This window comes from Crocodylus siamensis, chromosome 1, assembly GCF_052110815.1.
Source record: "Crocodylus siamensis isolate JL-2025a chromosome 1, ASM5211081v1, whole genome shotgun sequence".
NCBI lineage: Eukaryota > Metazoa > Chordata > Crocodylia > Crocodylidae > Crocodylus > Crocodylus siamensis.
The window spans coordinates 80,183,013-80,201,688 of NC_143395.1; positions in this window are offsets into that span (position 1 = coordinate 80,183,013).

An 18,676-nucleotide genomic window follows, 5' to 3' on the forward strand; every position below is an offset into this window, starting at 1 on the left:
CTGTTGAGGGCCTCCTGGGTAGCCCCACCCGTTGGTTACCATCTTGTGCCTGGAAGTCCCACTGTCTAACCCAGGGGTGGGCAAAATGCAGCCCGGGACCGGATGCAGCCTGCCACACCATTCTATCAGGCCCACGGGGCCCCTACAAAATTTAGAAAATTAATATTTATTTGCCTCTGGCTGCCTATCATGTGGCCCTTGTTGGCTTGCCAAAACTCAGTAAGCAGCCCTCCACCCAAAATAATTGCCTGTCCCTGCAGTCTAACTCCTGACTTTGCCACCAGAAGTCTTGCCCCTGGAAGTACTCCTTTCAGCAAATGGTTTTGCCATCTTGGAATCAGAAAAATACCAAATTATATTCTAAAAAGTGAACATCTATAACAATCATTAATTTGATTTCAAAAAATCTTTTTGTCTTGATTTACATGTGTTTGTGTAGCGTACATAGAAGTGATTGCACAATAGCTTAAAATGAAATCTTATTCTTGTACATTGTGGGGGGTGGGTATAGGTATGTGGGGGGCTATGGATGTGTGACTATGTGGAGTAAGGGGTCATGTGATGGGGTGTGTGGATATGTGGGGTGTGGGTAGGTATGGGGTCTGTGGGGGGATGTGTTGGGGAGGGTGGCTGGGGTTTGTGTTTGGCAATGTGAGGGGGTGTGGGTGCATGTGTATGGTGGGGTGTGTGTGTGGAACTCCATGAACACGAACACACACACACACACACACACATTGCCTGTTATCTTGTGGCCTGTTATAAACTAGTCAGGGGGGATCAGCAGGCATTGGGGGAGTTGTTGTTCCCCCGAGCACAGCCGGGAGTGACCAGGAATAACGGTCACAAGCTGGCAGAGGGTAGGTTTAGGTTAGATATCAGGAGGCGCTACTTCACAGTCAGGGCGGCTAGGGTCTGGAACCAGCTTCCAAGAGAAGTGGTGCAGACTCCTACCCTGGGGGTTTTTAAAAGGAGGTTAGATGAACACCTTGCTGGGGTCATTTGACCCCAGTACTCTTTCCTGCCATGGCAGGGGGTCAGACTAGATGATCTGCTCAGGTCCCTTCCAACCCTAGAAACTATGAAACTATGAGCTGGGAGATTATTTCACCTCATTTATAGCAGCGGTGAGACAAACATTAAGATAATGTCTAATATCCATATTTTAAAAAGGTTGTTGAAAAGCTAGAAAGTTCATATAATGCCACAAAATAATTGAAGGCCTGGAGAAAGTAACTTACATTGAGAGAGATGAAGAGCTCAATCAGTTTGGCTTATCTGGAGGTTAAGAGTAAGTGGTGACTTGATTAGAGTGTTTTTAATCATGGAAAAAACGTAGGGTACTAACAAGCTCCTTAATCTAAAGGATTAAAGCATAATAAGAAATAGTGGCTGGAAGCTACAACCAGATGAATTAAAATTGGCGATAAAACACAAATGTTTTACAAAAAGGGTGACTAACAGCGGAACAAACTAGCAAGGAATATATGGTGGATTCATCATCTCTCTAATTTTTATAACATGGTGTCTAAAGCATTGTTCTTCTGCAATGTAATTGTTATTATCTGCTGCTAATTCTGCTCATGCTGAAAATCTATGATTAATTTTTTTCCCTAGGGTATCTTTTAATTTTTCTGTTATTCATTTGTAATGAAAGTTGACAAGAACTGTTATAGTAAAGAAATGGAATGAGAAGACATATAAAATAGGTTATTGTTTTTGTCTCTAGTTCTGGAAGGCAGGGGCTTCATTGGAAGTGTCAAGTCTCAGAGATAAATATGCTTCACAGATTCTCTCCAAGCTGAAAATGAGACCTGCTCCTTTTATTTTAGGGCATTTCTGTACCATCTCCTTGCCAGCCTGCTACCCTAACCATTTTGTCCTGATCTGCATACATCCAGGCTTGCGAATTAGGCAGAGTTGATAACTTGAGCATCCACCCCTGTACTGGTCTCAGACTCCTTGTCCTGGGAGCAGTGCAAAGGCATGCGCTCAGGGTCCCCTCTAGGCATTTTACTCTGTCTAGTCAGGACTTTGTTGCATGATGAGAGGGATTTTCTGTGGTGGCCATAGGCTTAAGACAATAAGAACATAAGAATTGCCATTTACTGGATCAGACCACAGGCCCATTTTACCCAGTATCCTGTGTCACACACTGGCTTGAGAGGAAGCCAATGTAGGCAGGCTCCTAAGGACATTCTTAAAATCATGGGCACTACAACTTGGAGTCTGAGGGTGGGTCTCCCTGTTATTTAATTAAGAAGCATACTTAAATCTAAAATATTAGCTTCTGGGTTCTTTTTCCGGGCCATGGGAGAGAAGGAGAATTTGCTCTTATTTTAATATTTCCTTCTGTTTCTATCATTCTTTTTGTCTTTTTTTAATAAGCTGCCCTGAGCCTTTTGTTTCGGGAAGGGCAGTATGCAAAACTTAGAAATGAATGAATAAATAAATAAATATGTTAGCACTTTTTACTGTGAAAAATGATTGCAACTCACCAGTTGACTTGCAAGGGCTGAAAGTTTGTCAAGGTGATTTTACCATTTCAAAAATTACAGATTATTTATAGTGTCCCTTCACAGAAGCCCAAAGCCATATTCAAATCACACATCTCCTAGGGTCTGGTGTATGAATATGTTGAGTAGAGTTCTCTGTAGATGCCATCTCTGGTTACTTTTATTTTCTTTGCCACTAAGCAAGAAAGATTTCTACCTGCCTACCTCATAAAGATCATCTGTCTTTCCTCTTATCATGGGCTCAGGTGTGTATTGCAGCTCAGAGTATGGCATAATACAATCAATATGTTTTGTACTGGCAAACCATGGCTTTCTATTTGGTCTTGAATATTTATGTATTACTAGCCAATTGCCTGTCGAGAATGATGGATTTCAAAGGAGTGTTTATATGGCTGGCCTCAAAGAGTGAGCCGGGGATGGTGGTGGTGATGGGGGCGCGGGGTGGCTGGCCATGTAAACACTCCCTCCACTGCTGCTGCCTCCTCCTCCAGCCTCCAGCACTGGAGTTTCCTTCCCCAGCCTACCTCTGCCATCTCCCTCCAGCAGCAGGGCTTCCTCCCACCTCTGCCAATCAGGGCCCTGGGGAGGCCGGGGGGAACACACAGCAAAACAAGCAAGATTAAAGGAGCTGTGATGCAGCACACTTCTGCTGTGACTTTGGCAGGTCCCTAGATATGAGCTATAATCGCTGAAACAACAGTAACACTTTGAGCAGTAAACAGAGGAAAAGCTAAGGCCCTCTCTATACGTTACGGACATTGTGCAATTAACAGGTTAATTATGCAATTACTGTGAGACTAGTTACACATGCAAAGTAGCTATCACACAATCAAAAGCTCTAATTAGCTATAAAGTTGGTAAACATTTTTACTAACTTTATAGCTGGTTGTTATTGAGCTTTAATTTGATTGTGTAGACAGGGCTCCCAGCTACAGGAGTGTACCTTGCCCAGCTGGGGCTGCAAGTCCTGTAACTGCTGGGGATGCTCAGCTCCAGCAGCTGTGGATTGTGGGTCCTGGCAGCACCCTGCAGCTGCCAGGACCCCAAGTCATGTAGTTGCAGACATTGGGTCCCTACAGCATGCCTTCCCAAGATCCTCCTGCCCCAGGGGTTTCACGCACTTCCAGGGTTGCAGTCCCCTGCCCTGAGCATGTGTGAAATACTCCTGTGGCTGGGAGCCCCTCAACTGGGGTTTGTGGGGCTCCCAGCCACAAGAACTTGCTTCTTGCCAGAGCAGGGCTCCCTCATGCACTGGTAGCAAGGCGCTATGGGCATGGCAGGAGGCCTGATTGTATGAATCACTTATTTGATCCCCTTGCACCTTTATCTGCATATGTAGCTGGGGCCTAAGAGAGCAAGTTTGTTGGTGACCATATTGGAAGAAAAGGTTTAAGGTCTGGAAACACAACTATCTGCCCTATGTAGAATCAAAGAGAATGAAGACTCCCCTAATAAGAGACATGAGAGGCTGAAGAATAAGGAAGACAAGTGATTGCTAGGAGGGTCCCCAGAGTCCAGGAGACACAGTCTGAACTAAGCTTCCACTTTAAGGATCTCTGCATGGGAGCTATTGTAGAGAGCATCTCAGAGGAAACAACAGATGGTAGAGATCAAAAATATATCCCACAGACCAGAAGCCAGAAGGTGCATGGCCTTAGAGATGTATCGTGACCAGCACACCAGTGAGGAGGAGGTAGTGGTTGGTAACTCCATCCTGAGGAGGACAGAGGTACCCATTTATTGTCAGGACCTGGAATCCTGTGAGGTGGGCTGCATGCCCACAGCTTAAAATCAGGCTGTCAAGGAGAGACTGCTGGAACTCATCCATCCCTCAGACCACTACCCCTGACTGATTATATGCATGTGTACCAATGATACTGCCAGGAATGATCTTGAACAGATGGGAGGAAATTATAAGATAGGCAGGAAGATACAGTGGGTTGGGGCACAGGTGGTGTTGTCAATCTTCCCTATTCAACATAAATACACAGACAGGGATCACTTCATCATAGAAGGAAACATGTTGCTCAGATGATGTTTTCAACAGAAAAGCTTAGGATTCTTCAGCACCAGGACAATGTTCTGGGGAAGGGGGTTGGACCCCATTTCTGGACAGGGGAAATGTGAGAAGAAGTGATTTTAAGAAAGGTAATGGCTTATATTAGCAGAACAATGATACTGGACTTCAAAAAGACAGATTTTAACCAACACAGAGAAATAAAAAGATCTCATGGTTAAGTTGACTGAAGCTGCCCAGAAAGAGTGATAGTATTTAAAGTGCTGGAGGCTCAACAAGAAGCCATTCTGACATGGTGGAAAGATAAGAACTGCAGGAGAAACAGCGTGGCTACACAAGAAAATGCCTGGGTACTCCAGAAGCAAAGGAGAATGGACAGAAAGGTAAATCACTAAGGATATACCAAGGAAGAGCAAGATCTTGCAGGGACAAAATCAGGAAAGTAAAAGCCAAAAATAAGATACAACTGGCAAGGCATGTTAAAGATAACAGGAAGGGGTTCTATACATATGTCAGGTAGGAAAGAAAGATCAAGGAAACTGTGGGTCCACTGCCCAATAGCCAGGGTGCAGTAGTGCAACTAGAGGGGGTAAGTGGGACACCAGCCCTAGGCACTGAGTGAGAGTGGGTGCCAGCATGGGCCCCTTCCCACATCAGTCTTTCCCACAGCCCTGTACAGCCTGGCCATAGGAGTTAGGAGCAGCCCCATGCCAGGTAATGTATTTGAAAGGGATGCCCCCCAGGAGGCTTTGGTATAGGAGGCACAGCTCTGAACCTGAGTGGGGAGCAAATTGAGCACCAGTTAAACCCACTGCCTATCCCCCCAGCAGCAGCAGCAGCAGCAGCAGCAGCAGCAGCAGCAGTAGCAGCAGCAGCAGCAGCAGCAGCAGCAGCAGCAGCAGTCCATGGTGTTATAGCAGCAGCAACAGTGATAGCTGCTGCCCAAGTAAGGAGAGCTGGGACAGATAAGACTCCTTTTTCCCTTCTCTCTTCTCCCCAACCCCATTTTCTGGTGGCCAGCATGATTCCCTCCCCTGTGCCCTGGCCACTGAAAGAGTTTGCTACACCTTTAGTCAGGGTGACCTAACAGAAAGATGCAAAGAATGCACAACTGCTAAGTGATTAATTGGCTTCAATCTTCACAAAAACCCCAAACCAACAACACAAAAAACACTGACCAGGGAGCTAACAAAATGAATATACACAAAGAACGAGAAAGGTAGAGGATTATGCAAGTAGAGTGCTTCAGAAACCTTTTGATGAATTTGAATACATTTAAGTTTGCAGAACCTAGTGAAATCATCTCAGGGCGTTAAAAAGGAACTGGTAGTCAATGGATTCTTGGAGCCAGTGGTAATAATATTTGCAAAGTGATGGAAGAAAGGTGAGTTCCTATACAACTGAAAAACAGCTAATATAATACTCATCTTTAAAAATGGGAAAAGAAACCTGAGAAATGATCAGCCTGGCTTGAAGACCTGGAAAGTCACTGAAGCAAATTATAAAACAATCAATTTCTGAATGGCTAAAAGGAGGGGAGATCACTAGTAGTCAACATAGATTTTTTAAGAACAAATCATGACAAACTAACTTGATATCCTTCCTTGATAAGGTAACTAGTTTAGGAGAGAAAATACAATGGATATAATATACTATACTTTGGTAAGACTTTTGATACCATCCCACATGATATTCTCATAAGAAAACTGGAGAAATGTGAGATAGATAGAATTACTGTTTGAGGGATATATCACTGGATAACAATCACAAGCAGAGAATAACTGTAAATGAATCAATGTCAAAAGGTGGAAGGTTTCACATGGGGTCCAACAGGGATCTGTTCTGGGTCTGTGGCTGGAATACAGAGCTTCCTGATTAAGTCTGCAGATGGTATAATGCTAGAAAGGGTTGCAAATACATTGGAGGGTAGGGGTAACATTCAATAGGACCTTGATAAGCTGAAGCACTGAGTTCTAGACAACAAAATGAAATTCAGACAATACATATGTAATGTATTACATACGTAATCCACCTAGAGAAGGAAAAGCAAATGCACAAGTACAGAATGGAAGCTGGCTGATTGGGCAGCAGTGCTGCTGAGAAGGAACCAGAGGTTGTAGAGGAGTGCAGACTTAACAAGAGTTGGCAATGGGTATGACAGGAGTGATTTAGGAATACTGCACCCTACATTGGTGTACTGTGTTGGACAAGATCAGTAGGGGGCCAATGTTTCCATCAGGCGTGCCACAAATTAAGCCGCAGTGCCACTCCAATCTCCTTTCCCTGTCCAATCTGCCACTCTGTGTTTTGCCTGGATTAGATAACCCTGGAGGTCCCTTCTAACCCCATGATTCTATATTCTGTATATTTCTGACGTCTAATTCCATATTATCCCAATCAGAACTTGCACGGCTTCCTGCTCAGCAGAGTCCATTTTGCATTTAGCAATAGGCGGGCACAGTAATAGTTAGGCACCATACTGATTGTGATAATTCCTCAGGTTTTAACGTATGTGGAATTAAGTGTAATTGAAAACTGGTGCATTTGCTGAAAATATTGATAAAAGTGAAGTATAAAGTGATTACTTGTCAAGGAAGAAGCTGTAGATCGCCATTCATCAGGGTTGGCAGACAAGATAGAAACAGGCTACAGAAGCAATACTGCATCTTCAAAGCCTGAATGTGTTGGGCTGTGTTTCTTCTGTGCCAGGATATGTCTCATCCTTTTTAAAGATGGTGGTAATTGTTTGGCCTTTAGAAACTTCTTGCTATTTGGATACTGAGTTTGCTCAGTGCTTATGCAAATGCAGCTTGCTGAGGTACAACAGTTGGGGTTTATAAATATCAGCTTCCTATTGCAAACTGATATGGAATTAATTTTGGCTATTTCCTTGGTTGTCTGAAAAGTATGGTTTCCTGTTTTTGGAATTAGGCAGATGGTAGCATTTGGGTTAACTGGTTGACTAACTAGATCAGGGAGGCATAAACCTTTGCAGGTGGCAGCCTACCTTTGATATCTGTTGCCTATGAAAGTGTATGTCTTTTTGAACAATGTAATCTCTAAAGTGCTACCCTTCCTTGCTATCTCCTTCACTTCAGACTAGTGTGGCTAACTACCTCTCTCTAGTCATTTGCAGGTGCTGATGGACATCTGAATGTCTGTCATCTGAAGAATGATAGGCATCTGACTCAGTCATTTCTGCTTTAGAACTTGAAAAACATCAATCTCCTTCTTTTGTATGACATTTTAGGATTACAACATTCATAAATTAATATCTAAATTTGATAACCATTCAACTGCTTCAGGGGTAGCTGCATGGATTGATTTTAGATCACCATTAAATGATCTAATTGAGCAATTGTTCACAATGTGTTGTACCATCTGAAAAATTGCACTACAGTTGCAACCCAGACTCTCTTTGATTCACCATTTATGGAATAGGTGTCCACATTTTCCATGAAGTGTCTGGATGTGATTCAGGGAGGACCACATCTTTCTCTGTAGGTCAAATCCTGGCTGGGAGAGTTGTAGGGTTGCTGATAATGTATTTCTACAGCAAGCTGGTATTTGCCCAGGCTTCCCTCCATTGTTCTTCAGTGCAGCAGCCAGTGACAGGAATCATACACAGCCAGCACAGAAAATACAGTGCTCCCTGATGCATGGCCATTTTAAATATCACTTTACTTTTTCATTATATTAGCACAGTAATATTAACATAAACTCTACAGCATTTCACATACGTGGCATTTGTAGATCAACAGTGCTAGGAAAGCAAAGCACAAAGGACCTGAATTGAAAATATAATACAGAAGTTCTGAGAACCATTTAAAAAGTGTTGTTTCATTATTTAATTATGAATACAAAGTAAACAGAACAATAGATATGTGGATGTGTGTTCCTTTCTGACCTATAGCAAAAGAATTTCATGTCAGATCATGAAGGAGATTTGGAGTTATATATGAAAGCAAAACTGTGCACCATGAAAATTAATGCCTGAAATATTACAGCTGTCTGCCACAGTCCCAATGTTAGGAAGTCATTACAAAAAAGTCAGGGGATGGGTTTGATAACTTGCCACGAGGATGGACATGAATAGATGAGAAGTCAGTCTCCTGTGCATAGACTACATTGCTCCAAACTGGCATGACTGTAATTTTTGCAGATCTGAATTCCTTCCTTGACAGGTTTTTCTTATGAACTGCACTTCTGATGTTAAGTGCTAATGGAAGGCAAGTTAAAGAAGGAAAGATGCAGACACAGCAAAGAAAAGTGAAGACAGTGGAGCTTAATGGAGCACAAAATGGATTTTCTCTGCTAGGGGCAGCATTTGACAACAAGGAAATTTTGCAAGTATTTTGAGGCTATGGAGTTTGAGACCTTAAGGCTTTGTCTTACCATCAACGTAAATCTGCTTAGTCCAATTACACAAAACATTTCAACTGAGTAGTTAATGCTGAGTGACAATGCAAATGAAGACATAATGGGAAACTGATGAATTTATGCAAAAGTTAATTTGGTTGATAGCTGTGTATTGCAGAGAATTTTAAACAAGTTTGAATTAAAGGAATTTCAACATTTCTAAAAACGTTTCATAGCCATTTCTCTGTTTTCTCCCTGAAAGGCTATTTGGCATGGTGCTGAATTTCTGAGCAAAAACATTCTCTCATCCTCAGCTACAATGAAAGAAGTGGAAAGATAGCAGTGGTATTCAGAGCATTTTAGGTAGGACCTGGGAGCTGTAAGCTGTGACACAGCTTTCTAGAATACAGTATTTAGTGTTGTTCAGTGGTGTTACCATTAGAAGCCCCAAGTCTGTGGTGACAGAAAAATCACTAGAAGCATATAAGAAGAAACAAAACTGTTTGAGGAAAAAAATTAGGGATATAGGTGAAGAAGGACTGAGTTGGAAAAAGTTGGGGAGGGTAAGAGCAAAAGGACCTTCCCATAGGGAGTTGAGGAGACAGAGGAGTAGTGTCTGGTAAAAGAAGAAAAAAGAACTATGAAATAGGAATGTAAAACTGGAAAAAGGAACGTCAAAAGGAATAACAGAAATTGAAGAGAGAGAAAAACTTGATACAGGATTAATATGAACTAGAACCGTATTAATTTCAATATGATTCTTGAGAACAACAGGTTCTGAACACAAAGATCTTACTCTTAACTCTCAGTCTTGGTAAAACAAAAACAAAGCGTTTCACAGCCAAACTAAAAGAAACTAGGCACTTCTCTTTTTGGGTTATGTTTTCAGTGCTGGCTAATTCAGAAGATGGTAATAACCAGTCTCCTTCTAGAATACTCCTAATTGTTTAGTAACCTGTTATGAATGGAACTTCTTTGAACTTCTTTCATTTTTATGATGTATGTGTGATAGATGTGTTTAAATAAAGTGTATATAGAGGCTATTGTCCAAAGTTTGGGTGTAATGACTCTGCTGCAGAAAATGTTAAAAAGTCATGGAATTTCTATTTTTTCATTTATTTTTGGTTTTAATTTGTACATTTTTGATGTATACAATCTATTTTTTATTTTAATAATTTATATATGCAATTATTATAATTACCTAATTTTAGCTTGGACAAATGGTTTCATTATTATGTTTTTAATAGCAGCTGTAGGCAGGGTCATAGATACATTTTCTAGAGCAGGGACAAAATTGTGAGATGACTAACCCCACATCTGGGGCACCTTCAAGTAGTTAATGGCTGCTGTCAAATCCCCCCTCAGTCTTCTCTTCTGCAGGCTAAATAAGTCCAGTTCCTTTAGCCTCTCCACAGAAGTCATGTGTCCCAGCTTTCTAACCATTTTTGTTGCCCTCCACTGGACTCTCTCCAATCTGTCTACACCCTTCCTGTAGTAGGGGCCCCAAAACTGGACACAGTACTCTAGATGTGGCCTCACCAGTGCTGAATAGAGGGGAAGAGTTACTTCTTTCAATCTGCTGGCAATGCTCCTATTAATGCAGCCCAGTATGTATAGCTTTCTTTGCAAGTAGGACACACTGTTGATTCATATTCAGCTCATTGTCCACTGTAACCCCCCAGGTTCTTTTCTGCAGAGCTGCTGCTTAGCCAGTTGGTCCCAAGCCTGCAGCAGTGTATGGGATTGTTCTGTCCTAAGTGCACAACTTTGTCCTTGTTGAACCTCATGAGATTTCTTGTGGCCCAATCATCCAATTTTTCTAGGTAACGCTGAATTCTAGCTCTACCCTCCATTGTGCCTACTATTCCTCCCAGCTTGTTGTTCTCTTGCTGAGGGTGCACTCCATCTTATCTTCAAGATTATTAATGAAGATATTGAACAAAGTCCCCAAGACTGACCCTGGGACATGCCACTTGATACCGGCTGCCAACTAGACCTCAAGCCATTGATCATTACCTGTTGAGTCCAATGCTCCAGCGAGTTTTCTATCCACCTTACAGTCAATTCATCCAGCCCATACTTCCTTAGCTTGCTTGCAAGAATATTGTGGGAGACTACATCTATAACCTTGCTAAAGTCATATTTGCTAAAGTGGTATTTCATATCCACTGCTTTCCCCACATCCACAGAGACAGGCAGATCACCAAAGAAAGCAATCAGGTTGGTCAGGCATGACTTGCCCTTGGTGAATCCATGCTGATTGTTCCTGATTGCTTTCTTCTCCTCCAAATGCTTAGAAATGGATTCCTTGCGGACATGCTCCATGATTTTTGTGGGGCCTGAGGTGAGGCTGACCAGTCTGTAGTTCCCTGGATTCTTCTTCCCTTTCTTAAAGATGGGCATTCCAACCAGGATGCTTGGGAACTAGGCACAGTCTAGGACAGTGGTGATGGTGGCAGATGAGTTCCCCCTTCTTTCCTGGGCCCAGGTCTTTCCTGTCAGCCTGGGAGCAGGTGCAGAGAGGGGACCCTGCCTACCAGCTGCTGATACTGTCGTCCCAGGCTGAGCCCTGTCCCCATGCAGCCCTGGCTGGAGCAGGACAGGAACTCCTCTCATCTTTGGGACAGCAGTGGTGGTGACAGTGGCAGGTGAGGAGATTGGGGCAGTGTAGGAGAGGGGATGTCTGTCTGAGTAGGGAATGAAGGGAAGAGAATTGTTGTCTGCTTTGGGGACCTAAAAAGTCCCTGAGCTGCTTCCTTATCCCCCTTTGTAAAATCTTGGATCTGTTTCTGTGTACTTCCTCTCTCTGAGTTTAATCCTCTCCCTGAGTTAGTTGATCTTAAGCATGGCTTTTGGTAGAAGTAAGTCCCTATAAACTATGATTTACTGACAACAACATGGTTTAATTTAAAGAATGGCTAACATTTTTTCACTTAAACTGTTATGTCATTTTCATTTAATCAAAACCATCTTAAATTAGTCTAGTGCACTGTATGATGATCTCCCGAGGTCCCTTCCAGCCCTGATGTCTATGAAATGTCTATGAAATCTTATCTCAGATCTATGGCAAGGAGGTTGTGGGAAAAAATGTTCAGGACCCAGAAGTAAGAAAACCTGGATGAGTAAAATTCTTAAAGGTTTTCAACTAAGCAAAGATTTTAAAAAAATGCAACTTCGCTTTTCTTTCCCCATGGTTAATGAAGAAAGCTCATGAGTTCTTTTTCTTAATGAAATCATAAATATCCCTGAAATTTAAGTATGAGGTATGTTTGCAGGCAAATACTGTTGAGGAATGGCAGCAATTCAATAGTTCATACTGCAGAAGAGTTATCTGGAGACAATTTTCCTAAGTGCCTATAAATGATGTGACTGCACACCTCTATGAACTTGCTTTTTCTGCATTAATTGCATCGAAATAAGTAGGTGATGTGACTGAACTGTCAGTAAACAACAGGGTGAAATTCTGGTTCAAATGAGGTTGATCACAAAACTTCCATTGACTTCACCTGGGCTAGGATTTTACCCACACTATCTAATGTAGCTGTTACTATTTTATTATCCATATAAATAATAGGTAGGTTAAGGATTAGGAATATAAACAATATTTAGAGCAGTGTTTTAGAGCAGAATTAAAATATTTCTTACAATTTTCTTTGCACTGGACTATAAAAGTAGGGCTTGTGCAGGAAATCAGGAAGCTGAGGACAAGTGTTCCTCTGCAGCACTGTCCTTTGCTGAATACATGGATTATCCAGGTAGATATCTGACCAGGAGTTAAAGCTCTATTAATACCTCCACAGTCCACTCACTGGCTGTCACTCTGCACTTGCAAAGTGAGCCAGGCAATGGAAGTATAGTTCTTGCAACTCAGGGGGAGTATTTTCCCTTGAAAATTCTCAAGATACATACAGCAGGGAAGCTTTGACTATACCAAAGCTCTCTCTTCCTCCTCCTGGCTGTATCACAAAACTCATGGAATTTTCCTTCTTATCTGACCCCACTTCCACAACTCTGTTTCATGGGTTCCTTTTAAGTAAGGGGTGAGCTGGCCTGCTATATATTTCTATACTAAATTACTACTTATTTACTATACATACTATAGAATTATTATGCATTTCTAAAACTGTCACTTCTACTTGCTGTACAGACATGAAGTTGCAAAGATGGTGCTTGGATCCAATATCTTAGGATTGCTCTCTGAAAAAGAAAAAGTGAGTTGACAGAACTCTCGGTTTTTTAGGAGGATATTCCTTTCATTATAATCTTTTCTGTCTTCTGATATGATCCTTCCAAGCTAAGTGCATAGCTCTCCCTCCATTTCTTGTACACTATAGAGGGCTCCCAGTTTGTGACCACTTTCCTTGTGCACTCTGGGTATTGATGACAGTAGTTTTCTCATGTAGATAATTTCTGGTTTTAATCTAGTGTTCCACAGATGTCCTCTTTAAGGCATCTTTCTTGCTGACAAAGGAAAAATAAAGGCAAAACCAATAACCATAAGGATTACTTATAAGGCCAGGTACGTCCATAGTGCAGGTATCAGAAATCTTCTCATTTCTTGAATAAGATCAGAGGCCTATCAAGTTCTGTAATCGTATAACTTCCTTTTTTAGATGAACATATCAACTTTACACGTATCGTAAAAATCAGATCCTAGAGATTTTAGGGCATGAAAAGCAGCTTGCTACTCCAGATGGTTTATAAAGTCTGACAAAAGTCAGTTTCACCCTGTAGTGCAGTTTCCTGAAACGGTCCCTAACTTAACAGCTGCACGAGAACACAGTGACAGAAGGGAATACTTGACATATTTATAAACAAACAAAAACATTTCCTATCCTCTAGGGCACAAATAAGCATCTTAAGTCTAACTTGATGCCATTAAACACCAAGACAAAAACAAAATGCAAGACAGATTTCTTGGTGTATACACTTGTTAGACATCTAACAAGTCATTTCATTTGCTTCCTGTTTAGCTTTGTTCTTAATTAGATACATGCCAAACAGAGACAGATCATTCACTCTGGAACACAAGAGGCAGGTACACAATGCTATATGTCACTTGGGAATTCTGTTGCAAGTGTGCATCTTCTGTTAGCTGAAATGGCCACTGGATGTCACTGTCTCACAGAAATATACTTGTAGAAAACCATCTACTGAAGGCCCATGAATCACACTGAAACTGTTTTCCAGAAGGGCACCAATTGAAAACTGACATTTCAGGCTTCAGCATATCTCTTCCTTCATGAGCTAGCTTTCCTTTGTGAACAAAGGTTTTGAAGAAATTCTGGGGAATTTGGTCATTTTTAATCAAAAGAACTGGACATTTATGTATTAGGAATGTAAAGTGGGTGCCTAAGTGGGCTTCTAGTCAACCCTACCTGAATCTCTGAAAAACTGTTCATGAAAAAGAGGGGTGGGTCTTCTTTTTCACCTACTTTTGCTGCCTTTGTGTGACTCAAAGGTAAGATGACAGTGGGTACATCTACATGTGCCGATTTAAGGCATATTAGCCATTTTTAAGGTGCATTGAGGATGTGGATCTACATAGGCACACCCTTAATGCATCTTAAAAATGGTGATTTAAGGCTATTTGTGCCTAAATTTGATATCTGCAAAAGCTGGTATCAAATTTAGGCATGGATAGTTAAAACGCCTTAATGAATGTGTAGACATTTTAAGGTGCATTAATGCTGTGTATGTTGACTGACTGGCGACTAACTTTAGTTATGAGTAATGAGCCTTAGTGCATGGATTTGTAAATGCATGCTTAAATAACCTTAGTGCTCATTAGGCAAATGCACATTAAATTTAGCTGCACTTCAAAGAACATGTAGACATGCCCAGTGTGTTACAAAGGTAGATGTAGTCATGGATTTTCAAGGACTTTAACAAGGTGGAACAGAATTTGTCCTTAAATGTCCAGGCTTTGGAAACATGCTTGTAGCATGTTAAAATCACATGGTTGGTGAAAACGTTTGTGCAAATAAAATTTGTTATGAATCCTTTTGCCAAATGAGAGAGAGACCAGTTCTTGTAGCATAGGATAGTTTATTTCCATTTTCATTTTCTGGCTGGAATCAAAAAGGTTAGTATTGAGCTGCTCACAATCTTAAATCCATATTTTTGGAACTTTTAAATACTTATTCGGTCCAGTACAGAACTGACTGGGGCTTGCCTATGACTAACTCTAGCCTTTGAATGGTAGAGTTTTATGAAGTGAGAGTGACTGAATGAGAAACAATTATTTCAAAACAAGAAAAATCTTAGTTTGGATAGTTTTTCTTTAAAAGAGATGGAGCTTTGATACCATTTTGGAATCCAAAGGAACTCCTTTTGTTTGCTAGGTAAAGGAGACTAGATAACATAAGTAGGTTCCCACTGTCTTGAAGGGAGGAAGAGAGGAACACTGCTCCCAAAACACTAGGGGAATACAGGTTGACCCAATAGGTTGACTAAAAGCCTAGATACATAGTCAAGAAGCCCGAGGCTGAATTGATTCAGTCTTTGCAGGTTAGTCTAAGTTACACAGATGAAATTGAAAAAGAAGTGAACAGACATTTACCTTTGATTCAGGAAATGCAGCCACATGCTTACAGTGGCTCAGGTCAGAAACCAAAGGGTGCTAGAGCTTGGCTCTCTCACTGTACGTTCACTTCCACTGCCTGCTGCCCCGAGGTCTCTGAGATTTGCAGCCCAGAATTACAGCAGCAGGACTCTGCAGGGCTGCTCATCACTTCCTCTTCCTGCTTCCAGGTGACTCTTGGATTTGTAGCCCACAGTTGCAGCTAGCAGTAAGTTTGAGTGGGGGAAGGGGTGTTTAAATCTCGCTCCCTGGCCCTAGCCCCCAGCTGGGGTTTACCTGGGGGGGCAGTCTCCGCGCCTCCCTGTAGACTGGGCTGCATCCCCAGCTGAGCTTGCTCCCATCCCCTTGTCAGTCAGCCTTCACTGCTTCAGTTAGGGACCAAAGGGGCAGGACCAGCCCTGCTCTTTGGAGCAAGCAGGCAGAAAGCCCAGCCCAGGGCTGCAAAGCATGCTGGGAGGTTGGGGGACTGTGATTTAACTTTAACTGGGAAGGGGTCTGGGACAGAAGTTTCATAAACTGGATAAGTATTATACTACATTCAACCAGATTTATCTTAAAACTGTTTCAGCCATTTTAAAAATGGTTAATGCCCACTAAGCTTCTGTTCAGTTATAGGTTTAAACCAGTTTCTGATCACTTAAACTGGATTGTGTGTAGCTTCTGTCCTTAGCCAAAAAGGGTGGAATGATAATCAAGAAAATGCAGGAGATACTAGCCCTGTGGACACAAGGAATTGAAGTCAGTTCCTAAATGAAGGGGAAATTATGAGTGGAACAGAGTTCCAGAGTCTTGTAGAGACTGAGGATTTATTACCACCTGTGTACTAGAGATGGATGGATTTATTGCCCCCACGCTCTGAATTCCAGAGGAATTTGCTTATCCAGAGTTTGCTTGAGGTAGATAAATTCCTTACCCCCATTATTCTCTTGGAGGAGGAAGATTTACCTCCTTTCTAATAGTCTGCCACAGATAGGGGATTTATAGCTACAGAGCCTGCTGGAGATGGAATATTATGCCTCTGTATGAACAGAAATCTTTATAAAGGTACCAAATGGACTGGTGAAGTTCAGGGTAAAAAAACAGTATATACTGCAGGAGAAATAAACCTTATAGAAGAAGAACAAACATTTGTGATTCTCCAGACTGCTAGAAAAGCTTGTGGGGGGGGGGGCGTTGAGGGATAATGCATTGCTCTCATTCAATAGATTCTACGCAAGAATATATATTTAGATAATTAAAATGTCAGAACATGTGTAAAACGTTCAAGCTTTAAAAATAGTTGTGTAATAAAAATGCTACTTAGAAGTGAAACACTGTTATGTGTTACAGGAGGTAAGACCAAAGCTATCTATAAGTCCAGGGGACATACAAATGTGTGAAGACCTAACTGAATGACTGCAGAAGGAGTTAGATGCAGCTCTAAATGAACAAATAAATGGGCCTTGCCTGCTAATGCTGATTTGCAAATCAATTCCCAGGCTTTGAGTTCTGTCGTCATTTCAAAATGGATTTGCAAAGCAGATGGTTAGAGCTGAGTTGGTCAGGAATTCTTCAATGAAATGAACATTTTTGACAGGCATTGATGAATTTTCATTGGGAAGGTTTTCTTGGTCCAGGAAGGGATTTCTGTTCAAAGGACATGAGACCTAGATTCAAAGATTTTGTGACACAAGGTTCTCCTAACTCCTAGGTCAATGTATTGGCTGCCAGTATTCTCATGTGGGGCTACATAGTGCCTCCTGTTGGTGTTGTTTCATTTCATGTTAAATAATAAAATATTTCTTGGACCAGAGAGAAAGGCAGTGGAAGACTGATTTTATTGACCAGAGGTTAGAGCCCTCACCTGTGATATATGATATAATGTGTCTAGGTTCCAATATCTGGGCAAATAAATGTTTAACTATATATTGAACTATATATTGGGCCAGCTTTCTAGGAAGCTGGGAGGCAGAAGCCAGAGTCAGGGTGAACCAGAAGTGGCTGTTGAGGTCAGGGTGAGCTAGGAGTAACAACCAGAATCAGGAGCCAGGGCTGAGCCAAGGTATGCCAGAGCCAAAGTTCAGGAATGTCAAGAGGGCTCCTAGTTTGTTCACAGCCAGAATCAGGAGCCAAAGCTAAGAGTCAGGGACAGACATTGATAACTGAAGCAAGAAAGCACAGGGAAGTCAAGAGCAAGTACATAAATCCGTACCCAGGCAGAGTACTGCAGGCTAGGTTTAGTTTTTAAAGGCTGAGTAGGTGGAGCCTGTTGCTTGTGGCCTTGGGGGACTGGCCACTCCAATTGTCCCACTAAAACCAGCTGGAACCAGAGCACTAATCTGGGCTGACTGTACATTTTACCTATTTCTCTGAAGCCTCAGGGGATGAATTGCTTTGATCCTCTGACTGGGATCGGCTAGCCTCAGGGCTCCGATCTGGCCTTATAACACAGAGCTTTGAACTGAGACTCCCAGGCTAGGGACCAACATTCAAAAAGCCCTGAGTCTGAATTGATGTAATCTTTGCAAGTTAGTCTAACCTGGCTAGGCTCAATCAGTTTTGTAACCAGACAGACATCTCAGAAACGCAGGCACATGCCTGAAGTGACTTAGGATAGAAGCTGGGAGGCACTAAAGCAGCCCTCCTTTCCTTCTACAGCACTGAGCTGAGGGGGGAGGCATGGCTAGGCGCTGGCAGGATGCTCTGATTAGCCCAGCAGGAAATTGATAACAGTGTTTATCATCCCGAACTCAGTGTTTATCACCCCATTAAGAAAGTGACAGTCACATTACCAGCTACCTGTTGATTCTGCCTGTTGATTCAGCAGGGACTATAGCCAGCATGTGGTCTGCTAGCTAATACACAGACACCTCTCCACAAGGCAGAGGGGAGGAGGGAATTCCTGCTTAGCAAGGAGTGGTAAGGGGAGGGGAGGAGCAGCCTGCAAGTCTCTGGAGCTGGCAGAGAGCCCCACCCAGCCCTACTATGGAGCAGACAGCCCCACTCAGACCAGAGAGCATGCTGGGATGCTGGGCAAGTCTAGGTTATCTTAAACCAGCAAAGGGTCTGTGATAGACATTGCATAAACTGGTTTGAGCCAAATCAGTTAAGTCTGATAGTACATTCAACCAGGTTTATCTGAAAATTATTTCAGCCATTTTCAAACTGGTTTATGTGCACTGAACATCTGTTTTGATACAGGTTTAAACCAGTTTCTCATCACTT